Source organism: Acinonyx jubatus, chromosome A2, assembly GCF_027475565.1.
Source record: "Acinonyx jubatus isolate Ajub_Pintada_27869175 chromosome A2, VMU_Ajub_asm_v1.0, whole genome shotgun sequence".
Lineage (NCBI taxonomy): Eukaryota > Metazoa > Chordata > Mammalia > Carnivora > Felidae > Acinonyx > Acinonyx jubatus.
The window spans coordinates 82,804,520-82,829,860 of NC_069383.1; the positions used below are offsets into that span (position 1 = coordinate 82,804,520).

The window sequence follows — 25,341 nt, forward strand, 5'->3', positions numbered from 1 at the left end:
AAAATGCAAAGACTCTAGCTCTAGGCTTTAAGCATATTCCATATTTCATTATCCAGAGTTTCACTAAGGAATATCCATGACAAAAATATTAATATACAGTAATATGATTTATAGGTCTCTAGGTAACCTCTTACTCAAACCATAGAGTCTGAATACCTAGATTTGACTTTCTAGCTTACTATCGCCTCGTTTTGCAGGTCTGAGGTTATCATGGTAACAACAGTCTCGTGGGACTATCAAGGTTGACATTATTCATGTAAAGCACTTGGAATTTACATAATGTAAAGTGGATATCAAATAAATATTGGCAGTTTTATTACTATGCCTCTGATACTGGAAATACCATTTATTAATTCTCTCAACAATTACTTATTGCACACTTAGGATGTGCCAGGCAGTATTTTAGGTATTAAGGTTATGGCAGGGAATATATCACTGTCTCTCCTTTTGTGAAATCTACTTTCTGGAGAGAAAGACAAGAAACAAGCAAATAATTATGTAATAGCTTAAGTTGAGATTAGTGCTATGAAGAAAATTAAATAAAGGTAAGGGAGTCGTGGAAAGATCAAAGAGCATTCCAGACAGAGAATCAAGCCAGGACAAGACTCTAAACTGAAGAAAATTTTGCTGGATTTGAGGGAAAGAAAAGAAGACCTGTGTGGCTGAATCTAAGTAAAAGAGGAAAATCCATATGTGAAATGAGATCCAAAAGGTAGAGAAACCAAGTCACTGTGTCCTGATGACGAGGGTGAGAAATTTAGACATGACTCTAAGGCTTACAAAAGTCACTGGAGGCCAGTGATGTCAGATGACTGATTTACATTCAATACAAAATATTTCTAGCTGTATTTCAAAGGACTTTGAGAGCAATAATGCAAACAAAGAAAACAGAAAGACCAACTAGGAGTCCAAGACATTTTTGAAAGCACATAACTCTGATAGATTTAAGTATTGACTCTCATTCACATGGAGGTACAAACAACTAGTAGATCCCTCCTGGAGTGTAGTTTTGAAACAGGGAAGTAAGGGTTGATATGAGACAGTATTTATCCCCTGTGGTTGAGGAAGAATTGCTGGCTCGGTGTGCCCTAGAAGGGCAAAAGGAACACCAACAGAGGTCAAGAGGTAGCTTGAAGAAAGCCCTAACAGTGGTCCTGAAGCTAGAATATGCAGAAACTGTCAGAATCAAGGATTTATTACCTAGTAATGTCCAGAGAAGGAAATGGCTTTTGTTTCAATATTGGGAAACAAAACAGTCATGGATAAAAATCTAAGGGTCAACAATCTAAGACAATGTTGTGTGGATGCTTTAAGACAGGCTAGGCTCACATGGACAGTGACTGTAAATAACTGAGGATGCAAACGGCCATTATGGATGAGAGTCCACAATAAATAACCTTCCTGAAGATACGATGCAACATGATTAAGAGACCAAATATTTGCAAAGGCCAGCTGTTTTAATGGCCCCGTTACTTAATCCTGATTTTATTTACTGTGGAATGATGCACTTTCATCTTGCATTTAGAAATAAGCTGTCTACGTCAATGCGGACAGCTTAGGGAGTGGAGCATGTGGTGAAGTATCATTTTTCAGAAGGGTGAAATGGCCATGCAGTTTATGTAGGAACTCATATCTTTAATTAGGTCACTGGGGTCAGCACTGAAACAGTGATTCCCTGACTATTCCTACTCCTCACAGTAGACTCCCACACCCTAGACTACTGCTTTCCTCTGCCCTGTGAAAAAGGGAAACAAAGTGTTTCTAGAAAGATGGTCTCTGTACTGAATGCCTTGAGATAGTTTCATCAGAAGCTGGCATTGAGGTTTTGAAAATTGAGTTAAACCCAGGTTTCTTCTTAGCAACAGAATAATTATGGACTCTTGTGAATAAAAATATTTATGGAAGATAAATTTGAGGAATAGGAGAAGGAATAAAAGACCAATTCACTTCTTTACCTCTCCTTAAAGAGCATTACCCTTCACCACCCACCACTACCAAAACCATTAGCTTAAGGTCAAGAAAAAAATATTTATAGCCAGAAAACAGCAAGGGGAATGCTTAATGTGTTCTGAGATTATTAGCACCGGTTTTTCTTCAATTCATTAGGAGAAATCATAAAAGTATTTTTTTCAGGCTTCCTTGAAATCCTGTCATTTAGAAGAAAAGGATAGCTTTGTGAAGCCTTCTACTTCCCCAGGTTAGTTTATCCTTTCTTGCTGTTCCCACAAGACTTGTTCATACTATTATAATATTCACCCTGTTTATTACATTTAACTTCTTATTTTTGTGTCTTGACAGCTATTTTATTCCTAGTGTCTAGGGCATTGTCGACCATATAATAGGTGCTTACTAAAAATATGGGGCCTTCCCTTTTTGATAGTATATAGTAAATCCTTTTAAACTCTAATATCTAATGAACAGGAAATCATTAATACTATATACTGTAATACAGATTTCAGAGCATGAACAGTTGTTAGTTTGAAAGTTCATAAACTTTTCATTATGGTAACTAGAACACTCACTAACACTTATCAACAAACAAGTAAAAATCTACCATGTACTTCCATATAGGAAATGAATAAGACCATCGCAATTCTCCAAGAGAAAGTGAAAACGAATATAAAATATTTGTTCATAGAAGATGACACCTAAATGACTGTCTATTACAAGGGCAACAAGAGAACATGAATAAAATATGTGCTTTGCTCTATTAGTGTTCTATTCACTACATGAGTCCTATTGAAATAGGCTTATCTGTCTCCCACCACAGTACTTATCTGGTAGGCATTGCTATATGAATTTTATAGATGGAAAATTAAGCTCAGGCCTTCCACAGCTCACAAGTTGCTGAGCTAGGATGGAAAACCACACTTACTTTTTGTCCTGTACCTCCAAGGTAGTAACAGTTGAGAGTGAGGACATCACTGTAGTAATCAGGAAAGGTTTCATGTTCAGAGGGTCTTACAATGGACTGTGCAGTATTAAACTTATATAGGTTAATGAGGAAGAAGGATATTGCTGTGGGTTTAGAGGTGGGAAATGTCTAATAAATACACAAAAGAAGATCCACTGGTTGATTCTGAGAGTTGATGTTATGAAGAGCAAAGATTAAGTTTGATGTATGTGCAAGCAAATGGCGTACATAATGAAATAAATGTGATCTGCTGTTCATTTTTGAGAAGGATATACTTAAGAAGGGAGAAATAATGGAAATGTTTACCATGATGGATGGATGAATGTCCTGGCTGTTCCTCTAAGGAAATCAAAGTGAGGCGGAGACACTAAAGTTAAAGTGGTGGAAGAATAATGAGCACTTATGTGTTCTCAGTAACTCAGTGGGCACACCGAGCACTAGGTTTTAATTACACATATGTGTGAAAGCAGAGAATGCCTGTGATACTTACATTTGGGTTAATTGAATAATTACTAATGGATTGGAATATTGCCAACTTTGTGCGTTAGGTTTTTATAAAAGAATTAATAATGATGATGAAGACAATATAGCTCACATTAATGAATGCTATTTCTAATTACCAACCATTGTTGCATGTGTGCATTATCTTGCTTAATTATCATTTTCAAACCTAGGAACTACATACTCTTATTATTTACCTTTCTACAGATGATGAAACCAAGGCATAACTATATTAAGAAACTTAACGTTAATCAGAGAGTTAGTAAGTAGAATATTCTAAACTATGATGCCCTTTTTACATTATGATTAGTTGCCCATAGGTGTCCAATGAGACCCAAGTGATTTTTAATGTGCGGATAAGACTTTTTTTTTAGTTTTATTTACTTATTTTGAGGGAGAAAGAGAGAACACAAGCAAGGAAGCAACAGAGAGTGAGGGAAAGAGAGAAAATCCCAAGCAGGCTCTGAACTGTCAGCACCAGACCCCAGTGCGGGGCTTGAACTCACAAACCGTGAGATCATGACCTGAGCCTAAATCAAGAGTCGGATGCTTAACTGATTGAGCCACCCAGGCACCCCAGGGGATAAGTTTTGATAGAAATATTAATTTCTATAAATGAGAACTTGTAACTTTGTCATCTTTTTAATAGACATTTGTCTCTGCAGATAATATGATTGCATCATATCAGAATTTTTCATAACTTCCAATTATGCCAAAAACAACTCTAATGTCTCAGAGCATCACTTTTATCACAAGAAAAATCAGTGATTAAGATTAGGTTAAAACACCACCCATGTGTAGAATTATTCACAATAGGCACACTTTAGTTGGGAAAAACTTTCTGACGAATTTAGCAAACGTAGGGCTTAAGAATCCAAAAAATCTAGGGCAATGGATACACATTGTCAGGACACACTGAAACAGCTAGAGATGAAGAACAAAGTGTTTTTAGTTAAAAGGCTCTTACAACTCAGAATACTCTGCAGTGAAAAGTGTGAGGACAGGTGAGAAAGCCAGGGCTCTTATAAGAGCTCTTACAGAACCATTATACCGATTACAAAATTGAGACCCATAAAGAAGTCAACACATTTTATAATTTGGCCAGTTCTATTTCTCGATGCAGTGCTTTCCCTATATACATAAGTGACCTAGAGGTATGGTTATATAGTGCAGAAAAGTGAACACAAAACCAAAAAATTATTCTTTTGGCTGCCAGCATAAAATAAGTGAGAGCCTGAGTTCCTGAGATTCCAATTTATTGCCTGGCTGCCGTTCAACTGCACTAACTAGACCAGATTTTTTTGGTCAGTCTCATTTGGCTTTGCTCAGCTACACATGGCCTTGGTGTAAAGCAGGGCCAAAATGAAACAAGAATATGTTTTTCCTTAATCCACATTTTCTGCTTGGTGAATAAATGAAGAGCTTTACCCTCAGGGTCACAATGACAATTTTATCCAATTTTCTCAGCAGTAGTTGATCATTATCTTGTCAGCATCATTGTTTTTGTTTTTGTTTTTAAACTGGCGCTGGGAGTCAGACAACCAACCACAGGTATAGGGGATAGAAAAATGATCCAAAAAAAAAAATCATTAAAAAACCCAAGTTTGTCCTCTGCTTAGCCTCTCTTTTGTAGAGAAGCCAGCATACTATGGCCTGACAATTGATGGATATACCTCTGACCTAACCCAACATCATCTTACCCCCCTTCCAAGCGACCTTCTTTTCCCCATGTCCCCCATCATTCTATCTCCTCTATTCCAGTGCTTCTCAAGATTTAACGTGTATATAAATCACCTCCAAACCTTGTTAAAAAGGAGATTTTCATTCAGTAAGCCTAGGATGGATGTGGAAATTCTGTATTCTTTTTTCTTTTTTTTTTTTTAATATTTATTTATTTAGAGAGAGCAAGTGTGTGAGTAAGGGATAGGCAGTGAAGGTGGGAGAGAGAATCCTAAGTAGGCTCCACCCCACCAGCGTGGAGCCCGAAGCGGGGCTTGATCTCACCAACCCTGAAACCATGACCTGAGCTGAAATCACAAGTCGGATGCTCAACTGGCTTAGCCACCCAGGTGCCCCTGGAGATTGTATTTCTAAAAAGCTTGCAGAAAATGCCCATGCTGCTGGTCTGCAGGCCATATTTTGACTGGCAAGACTCTATTTTACTTTTATAATTGATGGTTGAGAGGATGAAGGTAGATTTTGGAGGGAGAAAAGAATTCATTTATTTCTCCTTTCTTCCCATTCTTCACAGAAAAAGTGTTCCTTTTCTTTGCACACTACTAGAAACAATCATGATCACCTGTGATTATTAAGCACAGACGGTATTTCCTGAATTACAGGTATTCTAAGGAAATTTCTAAGATTAAAGTAATTTCATCTAAAGTCGTAAAACAGTTGTGAAGCAGCCTTCCAGATTTCAGGTTTTGGAAGAAAGGTGAGCAAAAGCAACCTGAGTGAGGCAACAGGTAGTGAGGTCTGTTTATTAACAGTTTGGTCCAGACGAGGAAGCAGAGAACAGAGAGGTCATGGAACTTGCAGTGGGAACTAAGGAAATAGAGTTGTGTAAGAATTTTACTTCAGATAATTTAAGTTTATAGACCACTAAAACAAAGAATCAGTGATTGGGAAGGAGAAATATTGAAAACAAAAGTGGTTTTACTGCAAGTCAGATAACTGAATGTATGGAATATATATAGAAGGCTGCTGGGTAAAATAATTTTATTTTAAATTATTTTTAAATGTTTAATTTAGGAGAGAGAAAGGATGGAGGGAGGCATGGGGAAGGGCAGAGAGAGTGGGAAAGAGAGGATCCCAAGCAGGCTCCACATTGTCAGCCCTGAGCCCAACATGGGCTCAGTCTCACAAACAGTGAGATCATGACCTGAGTCGAAATCAAGAGTTGGATACTTAACCGACTGAGCCACCCAGGTGCTCCAGTAAAATAATTTTAAAATTAAAGAAAAAAAAGTATATATTAATCTTTTCTAAGCTGGGTGTCTTACTGAACTGTAGACACACACACACTCTTAATACCTCATCATTTTAATTTTTTTTTAACGTTTATTTATTTTTGAGACAGAGAGAGACAGAGCATGAACGGGGGAGGGTCAGAGAGAGGGAGACACAGAATCTGAAACAGGCTCCAGGCTCTGAGCTGTCAGCACAAAGCCCGACGGGGGGCTGGAACTCACGGACTGTGAGATCATGACCTGAGCTGAAGTTGGCCGCTTAACCGACTGAGCCACCCAGGCGCCCCATTATACCTCATCATTTTAAAAGGCTTCTTGAGACTGTTGTGACATGGCTGTTATCACAGAGGATAGCAGGAAATGTTACAAAATGTTCTCTAATGTTAAGAGCAAGGGTATGATCTGAAGAGTGTATTTGATAATATATCTGATAATTCTGTTACACCAGTATATGCAGATGTCATTATTTTACAATGGCAAAGAACAGTTTTGAATGAGGTATTCTCTTCCATATTCTGCACCTCATTAGCCACCACAGGACACCCACAAGTGGAAAAGGAGGTTCGTGACATTGTTTAGAAGTAGGATTATTTGCTTTGCTGTCATCATTGAGCTATACTTACAAATATATAGATTTACTCATTTAACATCTGCTTCTCCCATATGGTTACTCAGAAGTACAGGCTTAGATCTTTCTTGAGATAAGCAACTAAAATATTTTCTTAACTAATGGATGGATAATGATGCTATCAATTTTGTCACTTCTGCAAATTCATCTTTGGACACTGTATTCAGATTACCCTCAAATGTGCATTTAAGTATCAGATACCACCTAAATGTCAGAGGGAGAAAAACTAGACTAATCTTGACAGTCTGGAAGAGCAATGTTGTCAAAGGTCATCAACAAGTCTGACAGAACAGTCCTCATTAACAGTGTCTGTCAGCACCTCCATTTGGAAGTAATTTGGATATTTGCAGTGACCCCATCAGTTCTGATTGGCTGGGCAGTGACCTTGACCAGGGTGAAACCTGTTCAGTGTAGCTCATACAATGCACTGTAGGTGGAATTCAGGATGACAGATGGCAGTGGGGTCAGTAAAGAGGAACTTGTCCGTCACTGCTATTGAAGACAAAGCCACTCAACAGCATAGTTCAACCGGCACAGGAGCTGTGTGTGCATGTGCCACAAGAGAATTGTTCAAGTTCTTTATTTTTAAAGAAATTCTAGTCTCATAATCTCAGAATTCATGAGATTGATGAATAAGTGGAAAGAAAAGCATAGCGGTTGGAGTTTAGCAGTAAACTACGCATTTCAAAACTTGTCTTTGAGTCAATAGCCAAGGCCTAAAAAGTCATGCTGCCTGTATCTTTATTGTAGATAAATTCCTAATCAAAAACTAGTTCCTATAATATTTTTCTTCATTCTTGCTAAAAAACTGGGTTACCAAGAGTAATTACTTGGCTCTTCTGGCAGATACAACCCTTCCTTTTACCTCCCTCATATATCACAGAATCAACATGAAATATAACTATGATAATACAATATATTATATATTCTAAGTGCTAGACCATAAAAACAATTATAATATCTTCTGGAAATAATCAACCTTTGATAGAATAATCTGGATCTGATTTTTGTAGTTACAGCAGCACTTCTTTTTAGTATAAAAAATTAGGAATGGATCGGATATTGAATGTCATGTATAGCACAGCATTTCGATTCTGTGCTCCGAGTCTGTCATTCAGAAAACACAAGGCATACTGATGGGCTAAGGACCTAATGGAAATGCATATATGTCAACTAGAATAAAATGATGAATCAAAAAGAAAATGCCATAACTTTCAATTACTCATGGGATTTTTAACAATCTAGAAAACCTTTTTGAATTCAAGACCTTTCTTCCCCATTCGCTGCTCAGCAGTTTCTCCCAAATCTTTATCATTGATAAAGATTTTATCAATGTAATATTTTGTAATATTTTGTAATATTTTGTACCAAATGGCCAGTCATTCCCAACCAAAGATGAATAAAAAATGACAAATGGATTTATTTCATAGAAAAATACATTAATAAAACTAGAAACAGATGATGTAGTTAAGTTGATTTCCTGCCTTGTGGATTAGTCAGTGTCCACATCTAGCATTTATTTGTTTGTTTGAGGTATAATAGACATACAACATTATATTATTGCCAGACCTACAATACAATGATTTGATATTTGTATACATTGTAAATGAGCACTCCAATAAGTTTAGTTTTTCCCTGTTACTGTATAAAGTTACATATTATGTAAAATAACATTGACTATAGTCACCATATTGTACATTATATACTCATGATTATTTCTTTCATGGCTGCAAGTTTGTACCTCTTGATCATTTTCTTCAATTTCACCTCCTCCAAACTCCATCCCCTCTGGCAACCACCAGACAATATATTCCATTGTGTATATACCATATCTTCTTTATTTATCCATCAATGGATACTTATTTTCATATCTTATCTATTATGATTTATTATGAATAATTCCACATGAACATACAGGTGTATGTATTGTTTCAAATTGGTGTTTTTATTTACCTACATGAAATTGCTGTATCATATCAAAGTTCTATTTTTAGTTTTCAAAGAGTCTTCATACTGTTTTCCACTATAGCTTTACATTCCCAAATTTACAGTCCCAAAACAGGACACAAGTGTTCCCTTTTCTTCACATTCTCTCCAACACTTGTTATTTCTGATCTTTCTTGTAATAGTCATTTTTTGTTGTTGTTGTTGATATTCAGCTGTATTTTAGTGTAATATATCTTGGCTATTAAACATTTATTTGTTAGTATATATCACATCATATTATATCAAATCATATATATTGGATATATGGGAGTAGGTTGCCTTTTTATTTTGTTGATTTTTCTTTCGCTGTGCACAAGCTTTTTAGTTTGATATAATCTCATTTGTTTATTTTTGCTTTTGCTACCATTATGTTCAGAGTCAGATCCAAAAACATATCTCCAAGAGCAATGTCAGGGAACTTACCACCTATGTTTTCTTTGAGTAGTTTTATGGTTTCAGGTATTGTGTTCAAGTTTTCATACTATTTTGAGTTAATTTTTAAGTATGGCGTGAGATAGTGATTCAGTTTCATTCTTTTGCATGAAGCTGTCCAGTTTTTCCAGCATAGTTTATTGAAGAGACTGTTCTTTCCCCCTTGTATATTCTTGCCTCCTTTGCCATAAATTAATTGACCGTATACATGCAGGTCTATTTCTGGGCTATCTATTCTGTTCCATTGATATGTGTGTTTGTTTTTACACTAGTACCATACTGTTTTGATTATGATAGCTTTTAATACAGTTTTAAATTAGGGACCATGATGCCTCCAGCTTTGTTCTTGTTTCTCAAAATTGCTTTGGCTATTAAGGATCTTTTGCAGTTCCACACAAATTTTAGGATCATTTGCTTTATTTCTGTGAAAAAATGCCATTGGAATTTTGATAGGGATGCAGTGAATCTGTAGATTGCTTTGGGTACTGAGGACATTTTAATAGTATTAATTCTTCCAATCCATGAGCGTGGAATTGTTTTCCATTTATTTGTGTCTCCTTTATTTTCTTTCATGAATGTCTTCCTTTTCAGTGTATAGTTCTTTCACCTCTTTGGTTAAATTTATTCCTAAGTATTTTATCATTTTAATGCAGTCGTAAATGATTATTTTCTTAATTTCTCTTTCTGCTAGTTTGTTATTGGTGTATAGAAATACAACAGATTTCTGTATATTGATTTTGTATCCTGCAACTTTACTGAATTTATTGATTATTTTAACAGTTTTTTGGTGGACCCCAAAACTGTTTTTCTTTATATAATATCATGTCATCTGGAAATAGTGTTCTTGCCTAATTGATCTGTCTAGGACTTCCAATACTATGTTCAATATAAGTGGTGAGAGTGGACATTCTTGTCTTATTCCTCCTCTTAGAGGAAACACTTTCAGCTTTTCAACATTAAGTCTGATTTTAGATGTGAGCTTTTCATATATGACCTTTATTAGATTGAGGTACATTTCTTTTATATCCACTTTTTGAAAGTTTAGATCATAAATGGGTGTTGAATTTTGTCATATGCTTTTTCTGTATCCATTGAGATGATCTTATGATATTTATCCTTCATTTTATTAATTTAGTGTTTCACATGGATTGATTTGTGGATGTTTAACCACCCTTAAGTCCCTGACCTTTACCATTCTTTCTCTTCTACTAAATTTGGGCTTTCTTTTTCTTTTTCTACTTCCTTGACTTGTAATGTTAGGTTGTTTATTAGTGATATTTTTTGTTTCTTGATGTAAGCATTTACTGATGTGAACTTCCCATTTAAAACTTTTTTTGATGCACCCCATAAGTTTTGGTATGTTTTATTTCCATTTTAATTTGTCTCACGTATTTTTTTTTCTTGATTTCTTCATTGACACATTGACTTTTCAGAAGCATGTTGTTTGGTTTGCATATATGTATGAATTTTCCAGTTTTTACTTGTTTTTTTTTCTTCTTCCTGAGTAGAATGCTTTCATTTGTATGAAATTAAGCTTCTGTGAATTTTCAAAATGTAAAAGTATCAAAGGTTTTACACAACATCAAATGAGACTCAGTAATGCTCACCTTCATATCCAAAAAAAAAAAAAAAAATCAAGTAGAGGTTCAACAATCATTATATAAAATCTGAAATGAGTGGCCCAAATTTTAAATTATCAGTAGATAGCTCTTCAATTTTAAGGGTCCCTCAATATACTTCGGTTTGAAACCACAAAAAAGGACTATTTATTAAAGCATGAAAAATATTTCCAGAAAAGTGTCCAATTTGGAAAATGAAAACTGTAGCCCTTGGCAAGTAGGAAAAATACAAATCATACACTGAACAGAGGGGAACAAAAAAGGCAACTAACCTTTATAGGAATCAAGACAACACCATGGACTTATATAAAATCTTCCCAAATCAGCAACGTACCCTGTATTATCATGTTTAGAGCACTGTAATTAAACCAAGATAGTTTTTTTATTAATTGCATAATCTAAAAAAATGAGGAAATTTTGAGCAGGACCAGAGTTGTCATTGAAATACACATTTTTTAAATGTAGGCCTCACACCCAGCATGGAGCCCAGTGAGGGACTTGAACTCATGACCCTGAGAGCAAGACTTGAGCTGAGATGGAGTCTGACACTTAACCAACTGAGCCACCCAGGCGCTCCTGAAATAAACATTTCTTGAGAAATTGGGCAAAGTTCTCATTTATGGGAAATACGTTTTTTTTTTCCACAAAGTGAAACTGAGAAAAATTGTATCAAATGAGAAATCTTTTTATCCAAAGTAATCTCTTTAAATAGCTCAATAATGCAGTACTTGAGAAATGTAATTTTTCAACTCAGACTTGAAACAAATTATTCAATAAACATAATCGAATCTTAGTGCTTGGCACCAGAGTTTTCAAAAATTGAACAATTGTTTAAACCATCATACTGTTGTTCTTAAATCCCATTTTAAATTTTTTTATGTAGTGCTACTTTTTATTTTCTGAAGATAGTTTGTTCAGTCTAAGACAATCTAGACTGAACCCTGCAATGTACAAGCATGTCTCAGTTCACTTCAAACCAAATGGTCAGTCTTTTGTTTTTATCAAAATCATATTATAATATTCATAACAATTAACCAGGATTTATCTGTGAACAAGGAAGGACCCACAGGACATTGTCTGTGGCATTCTGTGGAAAGTCTGTTTGTTCCTTCTTTCTGCTTCCTCTTCTGAAACATTTTCATGAGCTTCTTGTTACTCCACTTTTTTCAAAGGTTGAGAAGATTCTGGTAATAATTATTTTGGGGGGGAAGGGTATGGCTTGATCTGTATCTTTTTGAAGGAAAAAGGCAGTGCAGCACAAATATTATACAGAGTCCCAATGATAGTCCTGAAAGCAGAGTTGCTAAAAGCAAAAACTACATTATCCCCAAACCCATAATCAAAGGTCTTCAATAAAATAGTTACAGCAAGTCCTGATCCATGAAGATAGCTGAAAGAGTGCTGACATACTATTCATCAGAACAGAATCTGGGCCAAACCGTGATGAAATGGGTTCAGTACTTTTCCACTCTTTCTCATTTATAGTTTATGAAGTCCTTCTTATTCCTTGAGCCCTGATAGCACCTAAATTCACCATCTTAACAATAGTAGATGGAAGGAAGGGCAGTTATGATAAACCATCCACTCAGTCCTGGCTGCTCAATGACATCCCCTTTTGCAACATTAACCTCAAGATGTTGTCCCCATTAAGCAAAACTTCTCCATTCTGGTTGTAGATTCTGACAAGAAAGACACCATGGAGCATAAAATTCTATCATCCATTCTCCTTCCAGCAACTCTCTCCTGTTCTTGCCATGATGTTGGGCACGTCACTCTACTGCACATGGGTAGACCCCACAAAACAACAGCAGGAGCCCTGCTACAGGAAACATGAGACTCCTGGAGGGTGTCATGTCTGGTGTTTGCCCCCCCCCCCCCACCGCCACATCTCCGTTTTTACTCGTAATTGACTTCTAGTTTTATACCACTGTGGTTAGAAAAGATGCTTGATATAATTTCAGTCTTCTTAAATTTATTACGATTTGTTTTGTGGCCTAACATATATTTATTCTGGAGAATGTTCTGTGTGCACTTGAGACGAATGTGTGTTAGGTTGCTTTTGGATGGAATGTTCCATATATATCTGTTAAGTCTATCTGGTCTAACATGTTGTTTAAGGTCAGTGTTTCCTTACTGATTTTTCTTTTCTTTCTTTCTTTTTTTTTCCTTATAGATTTTTCTGTCTGGATGATCTATCTATTAAGGCAAGTGGGGCATTAAAGCCCTTGCTATTATTGTATTGCTGTCTATATCTCCATTTGGGTCTGTTCATACTGGCTTTATATTTTTAGATGTTCTTATATTGGGTACATAATTATTTACAGATATTATATCCACTTCTTGGATTGACCCCTTTATCATTATATAATCCTTTTTTTTTTTTTTTACTCTTATTACTGTCTTTGTCTTGAATTCTATTTTTTCTGATATAGGTATAGCCACCCCAGCTTCCTTTTGGTTTTCATTTGTATGGGGTATCTTTTCCGTATCTTCACTTCGAGTTTGTATGTATCTTTACTTCTGAGGTGAGTCTCTTGTATTTTTTTTTATTCAATAAAGACTTTGTCTTTTGATTGAAGAAGTAATCCATTAATGTTTAAAATGATTATAGATAGGCATGTACTTATTGCCATTTTGTTCATTATTTTCTGGTTGTTTTATGGTTTCTCCCTGTTCCTTTCTTTTTCTCTTGCTATCTTCCCTTGCGGTTGATAAATTTCTTTAGTGTTCTGTTTAGATTCCATTCTCATTACCTCTTGTGTATCTACTATAGGTTTTTGCTTTGTGGTTATGTGGCTTACATGTATCTGTTGCCTAGATGTAGACCAATCTATTTTAAGTTGATAGTAAGTTAAGTTTGAACACACTCTAAAATTCCACATTTTCCTGCCCCTTTCCCATGTTTTCTGTTCTTGATGTCACATTTTGCATCCTTTTATTTTGTGTATGCCTTAATTGCTGTAATTATACTTATTTTTACTGCTTTTGTTTCTTAACCTTCATGCTAGCTTTGTAAGTGATTAGTCTACTACCTTTACTATAGATTTATCTTTACCAGTGAGATTTTGCTTTCTTATATTTTCTTGTTATTAATTATTGCCCTTCTTTTCAGCCTAAAAAAGCTATTTCTTTTAAAAGTCAACATGTTAAAAATGTTTTTAGGGTTTTTTTTTTGTTTTGGTAATGTTTATTTATTTATTTAATGTTTATTTATTTTTGAGACAGAGAGAGACAGAGCATGAACAGGGGAGGGTCAGAGAGAGAGGGAGACACAGAATCTGAAACAGGCTCTGGGCTCCGAGCTGTCAGCACAGAGCCCTATGCGGGGCTCGAACCCACGGACCATGAGATCATGACCTGGGCTGAAGTCGGACGCTCAACTGACTGAGCCACCTAGGCGCCCCTTTGCTTATTTATTTTTGAGAGAGAGAGAGAGAGAGAGCGAGAATGAGCAGGGGAGGGGTATAGAGAGAGGGGGACATAGCAGAGGATCCAAAGCAGGCTCTGTGCTGACAGCAGAGAGCCTGATGTGGGGCTCAATCTCACTGAGCCGTGAGATCGTGACCTGAGCCAAAGCCAGATGCTTAGTTGAGCCACTCAGCTGCCCCCAAAATCAACATTTCTTTTAAAGCTGATTTAGTGGTGGTGAATGCCTTTAGCTTTTACTTGTGTGGAACACACTATTTATCCTTCAAATTTTTTTTTATTTAAAATTTTTTTTAACGTTTATTTATTTTCGAGACACAGAGAGACAGAGCATGAACAGGGGAGGGTCAGAGAGAGAGGAAGACACAGAATCCGAAACAGGCTCCAGGCTCTGAGCTGTCAGCATGGAGCCCGATGCGGGGCTTGAACTCACAGACTGTGATATCATGACCTGAGCCAAAGTCGGAGGCTCAACCGACTGAGCCACCCAGGTGCCCCGTATCCTTCAATTTTGAATGTTAACTAACTGCCAGGTATTCTTGGTTGGAAGGTTTTTGCTTTCAATACTTTGTATATATCATGCCACTCCCTTCTGGCCTATAATGTTTCTTTAAAAAAACGTGCTAATTGTCTTATCGAGGTTATTAGTTTGTAACAAGTTGTTTTCCTCTTGCTAGCCTTAAGAGTCTCTCTCTTCTCTCTCACTGTATCTTGATGTGGCCTTTTTATCTTTTGTTGTGGAGGATCCCTTTAGCTAGTTTTCAGGTCTGTTTCAGAGAGAAGTGTTTTATATGTAGCTGTAGATTTGGTGCGTCCATGGAAGGTGGTGAGTTCAGGATCTTCCTATGCTGTCATCTTGAGCTGCCCTCCCCATATCTGGCATTTAGAATGCCTCACACATATTTAGAACAAAGTGAGAATCCTTAATAAGAACCCACTGAACTCCGCTTACTAATTATACACCAACATTCTTCTCTATTCTAGTTTGAAAAGGAGCTTGCTGCAAGGCAAAATATTACCCTGGACATCCAGACCACAACTTATGGACATTTATGGTTCAGTTATCAGTTATGAAAAAAATTTAATTTTTTCATTTGGTCATTTTATACATGACAGATGACGTCATCCAAATGGCTTTTAGGATAATGCTTCATTTTCACTGAAACACTTTGCCTAACTGAATTTGAGATACTTCCCATTTGGGTACAGCAGCTTTTATAAAAATTGCCTCAACCAGGCTCATTACAGCTAAATTTATACCACCTGTTTTAATGTGTATATTGTCATGACCCACAGAGACTGCATTAAGTAATTAAGAGACAGACCACATAATGTCATTTGCTGTAACTGAATCTGTGGTTTCAATCAATAACCACCTGAAAGTGCCTGGGGCTACAGGATTAGGGCATAACCTGCTGAGTCAAGGCCTAGGGGGTCCAAATGAGGGTGCATTAATTTGTGACACCATCCTGCTGTTTTCAGTCTCTTTTCAATTAGTCATAAAAGAGCATAAACCAAGTTGTTAAAACCATCCAAGATAGATTCTTCCTTCCCTTAGAAAAGATCTGATATAGAGCTAAAGGTATAAGAAGACTGCCGGTAAAAATCATGCATTTTAACTGCCTTTCTAAGATGTAGCTTATCTCCTAAAGAAGGGCTGAATCATGTGATTGCTGCAGGCTTCCTTATTCTCTAAACACCAAAAGAAATAGCCGTTTTGAAGTGCTAATGTAACTATAAACACAATTCATTTTATTTGAGTTTTTATAGTTCCACCGGTAAAAGGGCTGTGCAGCTGTTGTTTGCTAAATTGTCATTTGTTGGGTTAAAAGTTCGTCCCACTCATCCAGAGTATGGTCACTGCTCAGGAATCAGATGACCACACCAGAGCTACATATTATATGGATCATATAATTTAATTTGGATCAGTTGCTTTCCAGATGCTAAAATCTGGTGTATTTATTAAAAATTGGCTTAAGCCCTGATTCACTCTGGAATTCAACTGAAACAGACTAATCGAATGGGACTCATCCCAACACATATGTCTCCTCCAAGCTGCTAGTGATTTAGGGTTTTGATGGCACGTAGTGACCATTGGGTAGATTTGTACTTATTCTAGGCAGTTCACATGCAATAGTGTTTCCACCCTACAAGAAATCTTGAGGTGGATGTTTCCCAAATGCATTTTCGGACAAAGGTCTTGTACAAAAGAAGAAAAGAACACTTTTACAAAGACCAAAGAATATTTCCTATTTAAGAATTTTGGATGGACATATTCAAGGGCTTTTTCAAACTCTACAGGGTGCTTTTGGAATATGTTTGGAATATAAACACATGTTTGCACATTGCCCAGCTGCCACCTGGCCTAGAGTATGACCTTTCATAGCATTTTTGTATTTTGAAGCAAAAAGGAATCTTGGTGGTCACTGGGGTCAGACTGTCCTTTGCAGAAAAAAAAATGGGACTAAGATAAGCTAAGTAATACACTTGCATGCATTTGATTTCCGTCCCAGCCTCCACATGCTCTCCCAGGGCCTCCTCTGTGGCAAGGATGCAACTCAGCAGCAGCATGGCACTTACTGGTGACCTTCTCTCCCTCCTGCTTTTATATTCACTTATCTCCCTTTCACTTCTGCCTCTTTTGTTTTTTTTTTGGTTTTCCCTACATTTACTCCTGCTCTCCCACTCCTATTTTCCTATCTTTCTTTTTGAAAACATCTCCCAACTCTATCACTAAGTTTTAATTATAGCAATAAGAATAGCCTGCAGAAGTAAAACAAATACAAATCCTACTCAATAATTGCTCATATAATTTCTGACTCCTCTCAAGTTTCAAATGAGAGTGTTTATTGTCTATAGCATTTGTCTGAAAACTGTACTATCTTATGATATTTGAGGTCTTATTGTATTATATTTATTTTTACTTTATTTATGTGTATATGTAGACACAGAGACCTCAGATTACTTTGAATCCCCCAGAGTACCTAGTACAGTTCTGGACTATCTGATTATTTAAAGAGATTGATTTTATGTCTAGAACTTTTAGATCAGTGGCTTTGATTTAGAAAATCCAGTCGATCACATGGCTGCTTCCAAATAATTTAGGGGGAATAAACACTTCCAAAATGCAGATTTACCTGTACCTTGAATGGCATAGGCATTTCAACACCCCATTTCATAATAAGGTGAGATAATCCTGGTATTTGATTTAGGCATTTTAAATTTTTAGGGATTTAACTTCCCTATTCAATTGAGAAATTATCTCAACTCTTTCATTAAATCTTTGCTTCTACGACACACACACACACACACACACACACACACACACACACACTACCTGGAGTGCAAATGTACCAAAGAAATAAGTTCATTTGAATCACTTTAATCATTAAAGTTTGTTAACCTTATCTTCAGTCCTATATATTCAGAATTTGTGTGATAGCTATAACAGAATGAATGTTAGAAATACCATGTTAGAATTACAGAAATGTGTTGCAATCCCCATCATTAATCATAATGGAAGTCTATAAATTAAGGAAGTAAGAATAACCCAGGATAACAAAAAGAGCTTAGGAAACAGCAACAGAAAATATTTGCAGTAAGACACTGATGGGGAAATGTGTCATGTGGAGTGCAAGTGTGACTAACAGAAGGTATAGTGGCCAGGAAGAGACTGAGGATGACAAAGTGACATAGAAGCTAGCAGGAAGGGTGTGAGGACTACACTGGCAGGAAATGCAATCGTTCCTGCGGATGGAATGACTGGAACACAGCACTAGAGCAGACTGACCCATGTTAGCCAATCATCATTGCTGACTCACGTGGGTCACAGAAATATGAAAGGTCAATGAGGGGCATATTGGATGATATAGATTGTACTGTGGGAGTACTGAAAGTTTAAAGAGAAATGGGCAGGATAAATTACTGAGATAATTTGTTTTGCTCTCATGGTGTCACTTCTCTTTTTACCTGGTCCTCATACTTCAAAGGAAGTAACCAGGCCATGGTATTCTCTTGCCCTTGAGGAGATTTGTGTAGCTTGAATGAAAATCAAAATTGCCTTGGAAAAATTGGCTCTTTAAGATTCACTACATATTATGGGGTGCCTGGGTGGCTCAGTTGATTAAAGCATCTGACTCTTGATTTTGACTCAGGTCATGATCTCACGGTTTGTGGGATGGAGCCCCACATTGGGCTCTGCACTGGCAGCACGGAGCCTGCTTGGGATACTCTCTTCTCTCTTTTCTCTCTTTGCCCTTCTCCCTGTCCGTTCTCTCTCTCTCAATAAACAAACATTAAAAAATGATTCACTACATATTCTTCATATTGTGTTAAATAACTTTATATAAATTAACTTCATTGCCTGAGGAATTGCATTTAAAAGTATGTTTAAAGTTTATATTTCTAGTAATTTCCCAATTTTATTGAGATACAATTGATAAACAGCACTGTATAAGCTTAAGGTTATAGCATAATAATTGAACTTACATATATCGTTGACACAATTACTACATTATGTAGTTATGTCATATAACCATTATCTTATATAGATATTTAAAAAGGAAAAGAAAAACTTTTTTTTCCTTATGGTGAGAATTTGGGATTCATAACAACATTTCTCATAACATTTATATACACCATACATACAGCAGTGTTACCTGTAGTCATCATGCTGTACCTTATGTTGCTAGTACCTACGTATTTTATAACTGGAAGTCTGTACCCTGGACCACCATCCTCCATAGGAATAGGTTAATATGTTTATTAACTTTTGCATATTACATCATGGTGTATGTACCAGAAAATTTTTGAAAAATAAACATATTGGGTTTTTATTTTCTAATTGTTGATATTACAGATTCCACATGCTTACATATACTATTGCTTTTCCATATACATGTTCTATCCAAGCTGGTCTGCTCACTGATATGTTCTGCATATTTCTTTCTGTAATCTTTTCCATTTCATTGGTGGCATGCCTTCTCCAGCCTCTTCGCAATGGTTGTAAGTCCAATCCATTGTCTATAGCCTGTTTTCCTTTTCAACCCTTGCCCTGAATTTTCCTTTCATTTATTTTTTGTGTATTCATTACTTCTCTGGGCCTACTTTACTCTGTTACTAAGATAGAAATATTAATATCAAACCCAGATAGTATTTGTGAATATTAGGTGAAGTCAGTGTAGGGAAACATTGAGTAAGTGATTAAGCACTACAAAGATATAAATAATACCATTCATGTTTTGTTATATTTTGTTTTTCAATACATTGTTATGTTCTAATTATTTATGTTATTATTTGTTGTGTGGGTGTCACTGTTATCAGTTTGTGTACCTCCTGTGTGTATACATATTGCCTTTTCACTAGATTACTAGGACTTAAAGAAGGATTCACTGTTTATCTGTGGATCTTCCACCAGCACATAGATGGCATCTTGTACATGAGAGATCCTCAGTGATGTTAATGGGGTAATAAATTCTATTACATCATTGATTCTAATATTTGGATTTTGAATTTAAACTGTCCTATAAAGAATTTTAAAATTAAAACAGCGGAGTATAAATGATGGTCCAGAACTTATATGTAGTTTATTAGGAGAAATGCTCAACCAAAGGGCACATCCTTTTGCACCGGTATGCTCCATTCCACCACCAACTCCTATAAATACATATCTTGAAGGAGTTTGTTGAATCTACTATAAAACACACTTCAGATCACGACTTCTCTAAGAGAACTACAGACCTCTCAGACACACCTAATCACATTCTCTGACTTATTTCTGTGACATCTGTTTCATCTATAGATTTTGTTTTACCTTCAATTATGTTTTAAATGCAATTACTTCATTTACATGGCTTTTCTCCTGTTATATGGTAACACTTAAAGAGTAGTGATAGTGATTTTCATTCTTCTCTTCCCAGTCTCTACCACAGTGCTTGGCACATGCTGTGTCTATAATGTTCATGAAATTAGAATTAATTAAAATTAATTTGAGGAAATTAATCATTTATATTGCTTGATAATTGCAAAAATGAAAAGACTTGAGATGAAAATTTGATCTGGGAAAAATATATATGCATTTATACCATTATGTAAGTTTCATCATCATAAAATTTTGATAAACTTAATGATAACAATATGCAAAGATGATATATTACCATCAAGCATAGAGTTGAAAAGAAAAAGGATTTCATGGTATCTACTAAATATAGTTCAGCCAATATCCATTTGTGATGCCATTAGTTACTACCTACTGGCTAGTGTTCAACCATAATCAGCAAATTAACACATTGTTTTCCTGATGATACTTCTGTTTTCTGCCTAATGGTGTATTAAGTTGGCTCACATTGAGTGTCCTGATTAGAATCAATTGACACATCATAACATTGTTTATTGAGCATGGCAAATGTTTGCCTAAACTCTTTTGCTTTTGTGTCTTAAAATAAACAAATAAAAAGTGTGCTAAGGAGTCCTAATAAGAAAATTAAATTCTTCTGTTGAGAATAGGTGTTCTGTGTTCTAGTCCAAACCAGTGAACACTTTTTAGAATTTAAATTAACTTGGTGTATTCCAGCATTAGATTCTGTGATCATAACCCTCTTCTTGAAACACTCTTTAGCTGGCTTCCTTGAGATTATTCCTTTAACACTGGGATATGCTTGTCCCTACCTGGCCACAGTTCAGTCTCTATTGCAAGTTCTGCCTATCCCTTAGAAGTTAGTTTTACTCTGATTTCTGTCTAAACGCTTCTTGTCCTCAGCTGGTGTCATACTGGTGACTTGAAAATCAACATATTGGGGCTATCAGTGCTATTTTATTATTGTTTTTAGTTAAAATTGTGTCTTTTTTAGCCTGTGAATAAGTAATGATAATCTATATGCTTACAGTGAAAGTAAACCCACGAGAAGCATCTAGCACCTTGTCCTGCACTGGTGGTTAGTAAATGTTTCTTGAGTGCTAAGTGGATACTCCACAAAATATTTTTGACACAAATAATGATTTTTAAAAACACCTTTTGCATAATTGGAAAAAATGAATAGTAAGTCTTTCTGTGGGCTTACAGAAGCTTCAGTTTTCTTTGTCTATAATTTTCATGTATTTTAAGATAATTTCCTATTGCCCTGCAATTGCTTTGGATAAATGTTGAGTTCTCAAGGCCATGGAAGTGACAATTGTGAGATTGCAGAAACCCCTTATTTCTTTTGTAATGGACTTTTGGTGTGTGCAGGGACCATCTTATTGAAGAAAGGTGAATCAGAAAAAAATTGGTGTGAAGGTAAAATTTGAGCAGCCATCCCAAATTGATCAAAAGTTCTCAAGTTATTTGGTGACTTAATCTGGAATTAAATAAGAAATGTTGGTTTGCTGGCTTTTACTTGTTAAGATGCTCCCCAAAGCTGATTTATTAGTCACCTTATTTCTGGAACATTCTAGTCTTAATAGTGGTAAAATGTTATGAAGTAATGACAAGGGAAGGGCAAAGCCATGGTTAATAGTCATTGTGCAATAAAACCAAGTCTATTCACCTTCAAGGCTCAGTTCAGGATCTGTTTAACAAGATTTTTTTTCCTAATAAAAGAGAAGTCAGGCAGTTCCTTAATTTTGAAATTGCATCATTTCTTATTATTCTGTTGGCCTGGCTTTTATATTCATAGTTCCTGTGATGTATATTATTAGTACAGTTTTAGAACTAAAAGTCTAGAGACTAGTAATTATTATTGTATTTTGGCCTGAAAGTAGATTAAATTTTATAACTAGTAAAAATAATACTGCAATTAAATGTATAGTATGTACAAAACATGCCAAACTTATTTTAAAACGTGTATCTTTTGTAAATTATTGAATATGAAAATTTCTTGCTATCCATAGAAATTTATTCACCAATTGGCATGAGGAATGTTAATGTGCTAAGCAAAAAGAGTAATATTAAGACTCTCAACATTGTGGGACTCACCTTATTTTAAAGCATGGAAGTTATTTTATATTAAAAAAAAACCCATAAAATTCCTAAGTTACATTTGATGTAATTAAACCATGCACAATTTACTTTTAATAAGAATTAATAAGGATTTCAAAATGATTTGTGTGCATTTAAAAAAACATATCAGACTCGATAATAAAATCAAATTTTCCTTAATATTGTGCCAGAAGAAAAAAGGTCTTCTGTAAACTAACCAAAGTTCCTAGAGAATTGAAAGAACAATAATGCCATATAGAGAATAATGAATTAGAGTAAGATGTACTTGATTCTGACTGAATTATGAAATGGCCAGCCAGTACCAGATACTGGAATTTGTCGTAAGTTACAGACTCACTTCAGACAGAAACATAGGTCAGAAATACCACTGTCATGATTATAGTGGACAAGCATTTTCTAAATTGTGAATAGTAGTGGACTATTAGAGTGTTATACATTCTCTTATTGTATCTGATGCACCCTAAAAACATGGCTATTGTGGACTCTGCACTGAGCGTGGAGCCTGCTTAAGATTCTCTCTCACACTCTCACTCTACCCCTCTCCCCAGCTCATGCTCTTTTTAAAAAGTAAACAAACAAAGATGTAAATAAAAACATGGCTTTCCCTCCTTTGTTTGAATAGAATAAAATTTTAAAAAGTGGAAGAATCAGCATAGAAAGTATTTTGAGGACATTTTTCAAGCTCTGTATTTGCTTCTCACATCTGTAATAAAACAAAAACATACCATAATGTCTTAATCTTTGTTTCTGCAGTACACAGTATGTGAAACTAAAAAGATTCCACTTATATCAATTAATAAAAGAATGAAGTAAGGAGAATTAGTTGCTCTAGCAAAAAATAAATCCTTTTTAAATATCTCATTTCCAAAATGATTGCCTAAGGGTAGTCGTTCTCAAAGTCTGTTCTCTGGACCAGCAGTAGCATCACCTTTGTACTTGTTGTAAATGCAGATTTTCAGGTCCCACCCACACCTACCTAATCAGAAAGTTCGAGAGTGGAGTCCATCAGTCTGAGTTTTGATAAGCTCCCCATGTAATTCTGATGTCCACTACAGTTTGAGAACAACTACCTTAAACCATGAGCATAAGTTAAAAGTAAAAGAGAAAGGTCTGAATTTCTGGGTAGACTCATTGGTTTTCATTGAGTCTCAGTCCTGCTTACTGATCCTATTTGGGGATGTTTTCAAGACTCCAGCCCAGAACAAATGAATCAGAATCTCTGCCTTAGCATGAGCATTTTTAAAAGTTCTCTGGTGGTTCTAATGAGCAACAGGCTTGAGAGGCATGGTTATTAGTTCTCTGTGCTTGTTCTATAGGTCAACCATTTCCTGCATATTCAGGTTATTCATGTTGCACTTTTCCATTGATCCTGATTCCCTGATTTTCTTTGTTAACCCATTAACTGAGGTATAGAGAGCCAGGGGTAGCATGGATCAGCTTCCAGAGTAGTTATATATGCATTGCTCCCATTTTGGGCAAGAACTTTTATATCCAATTTAAAAATCAGCCCACTATCCTTTGGATTATTAAATAGACTTCACTACTGTTATTCTTACTCTGTCTTCTCCCTTTTCAGTCTGTTCTCCACATAATGCTGTAGCCAGCATTGTCTTTCTAAAATACATATCTGGTCATATTCACATTCTTAAAAAAGGGCTTGCAGGGTTGCACATAGGGTCCTGTTTCCTCTGTCCACTATTCTCCTCCCCAAATTCCTTTTATGCTGCAGCCATATGAAATGTTTAGTTTAGTGTGTTAGTTTGAACCCAGCATGTTTTCTCTGAACAGAGTACATGTTACCTGGAACACTGCTCCCTGACAAGTGGTCACCATTCACTCATTCATCCAAGACTTTAATGTGATTCTTCCATTTTAGCTGATCATCAGCCCTTGAGATAACACTCTCTGAGGTTCCTTAGAATCTCCCTTATGACAATTTGTTATATAGCTTGCTTAGTTTTCTGGAGTTCCCAGTGACTTAAAAATTAATGAAGGTATTGGGCGCCTGGGTGGTTTAGTTGGTTAAGCGTCCAAATTCGGCTCAGGTCATGATCTTGTGGTTTGTGAGTTCAAACCCCGTGTCGGGCTCTGTGCTGACAGCTTAGAGCCTGGAGCCTGGTTCGGATTCTGTGTTTCCCTCTCTCTCTGCCCCTCTCCTGCTCATGCTCTCTCAAAGAAATAAACATTAAAAATAAATAAATAAACATTAATTTTTTTTCATTAATGAAGGTATTATTCATGTATTTATTGTTAATTTTTTGCATCTAACATAGAGCCTAATCATAACATTTCCAATAAAATTTATTATGTAGGTGAAAGACTGTTAACACAATTAAATAATAAAAGTAAATAAGAAATGCACCAAAGGAAAAACAAAAAGGCAGTATAGAGTCAGGAGTGAAAGTTGTGCATTAACTGTACTGTGATAGACAAAGGGCCCAGATGGCTCATCTCCCAGGTAAATGGCCTTTTTCGTACACCAGCCTGACACTTTAATCCTTTCCTTTCCATCTTGCATGAAAATACTATCTTCTGACAAAACATTTCAGAGATGCCATTGTTTTATTAAAGGGAATTAATAGGTCAGCATTTCCTATACTGTGTTCCTGAAGCATTAGATACACAAGATTTTAATAGATATTTTATATAAAAATATTCTCTGGCCAAATACTTTTGGGAGATATTAGATTAAGTTAAGTAGGATTTATTATGCTAAACTATTTTGTTAATCTCCAAAAGAGAAAAATTGTAAGCATTTATTTGGATTTTTTTTTGAGAGACATCTAGCAGAGGTACTCACCAATTAATTGAAACAGTTTGAAAAACAATAGTTTAAAAGTATCAACAAAACTCTAAGAAAGTTGAGGGGCAAAAAGGGAGAGGGTGTTGCA

General features: G+C 35.8%; 1 protein-coding gene and 1 pseudogene across 1 annotated transcript in view; one reads left to right on the forward strand and one right to left on the reverse strand.

Annotated features, from left to right (window-relative positions):
• Nucleotides 1-25,341, forward strand: part of GNAT3 (G protein subunit alpha transducin 3) — a 303,431-nt gene that overhangs the window by 10,122 nt on the left and 267,968 nt on the right. The gene's annotated exons all lie outside the window — the stretch shown is intronic.
• On the reverse strand, nucleotides 12,057-12,999 carry LOC106982488 (thioredoxin-related transmembrane protein 1-like; annotated as a pseudogene).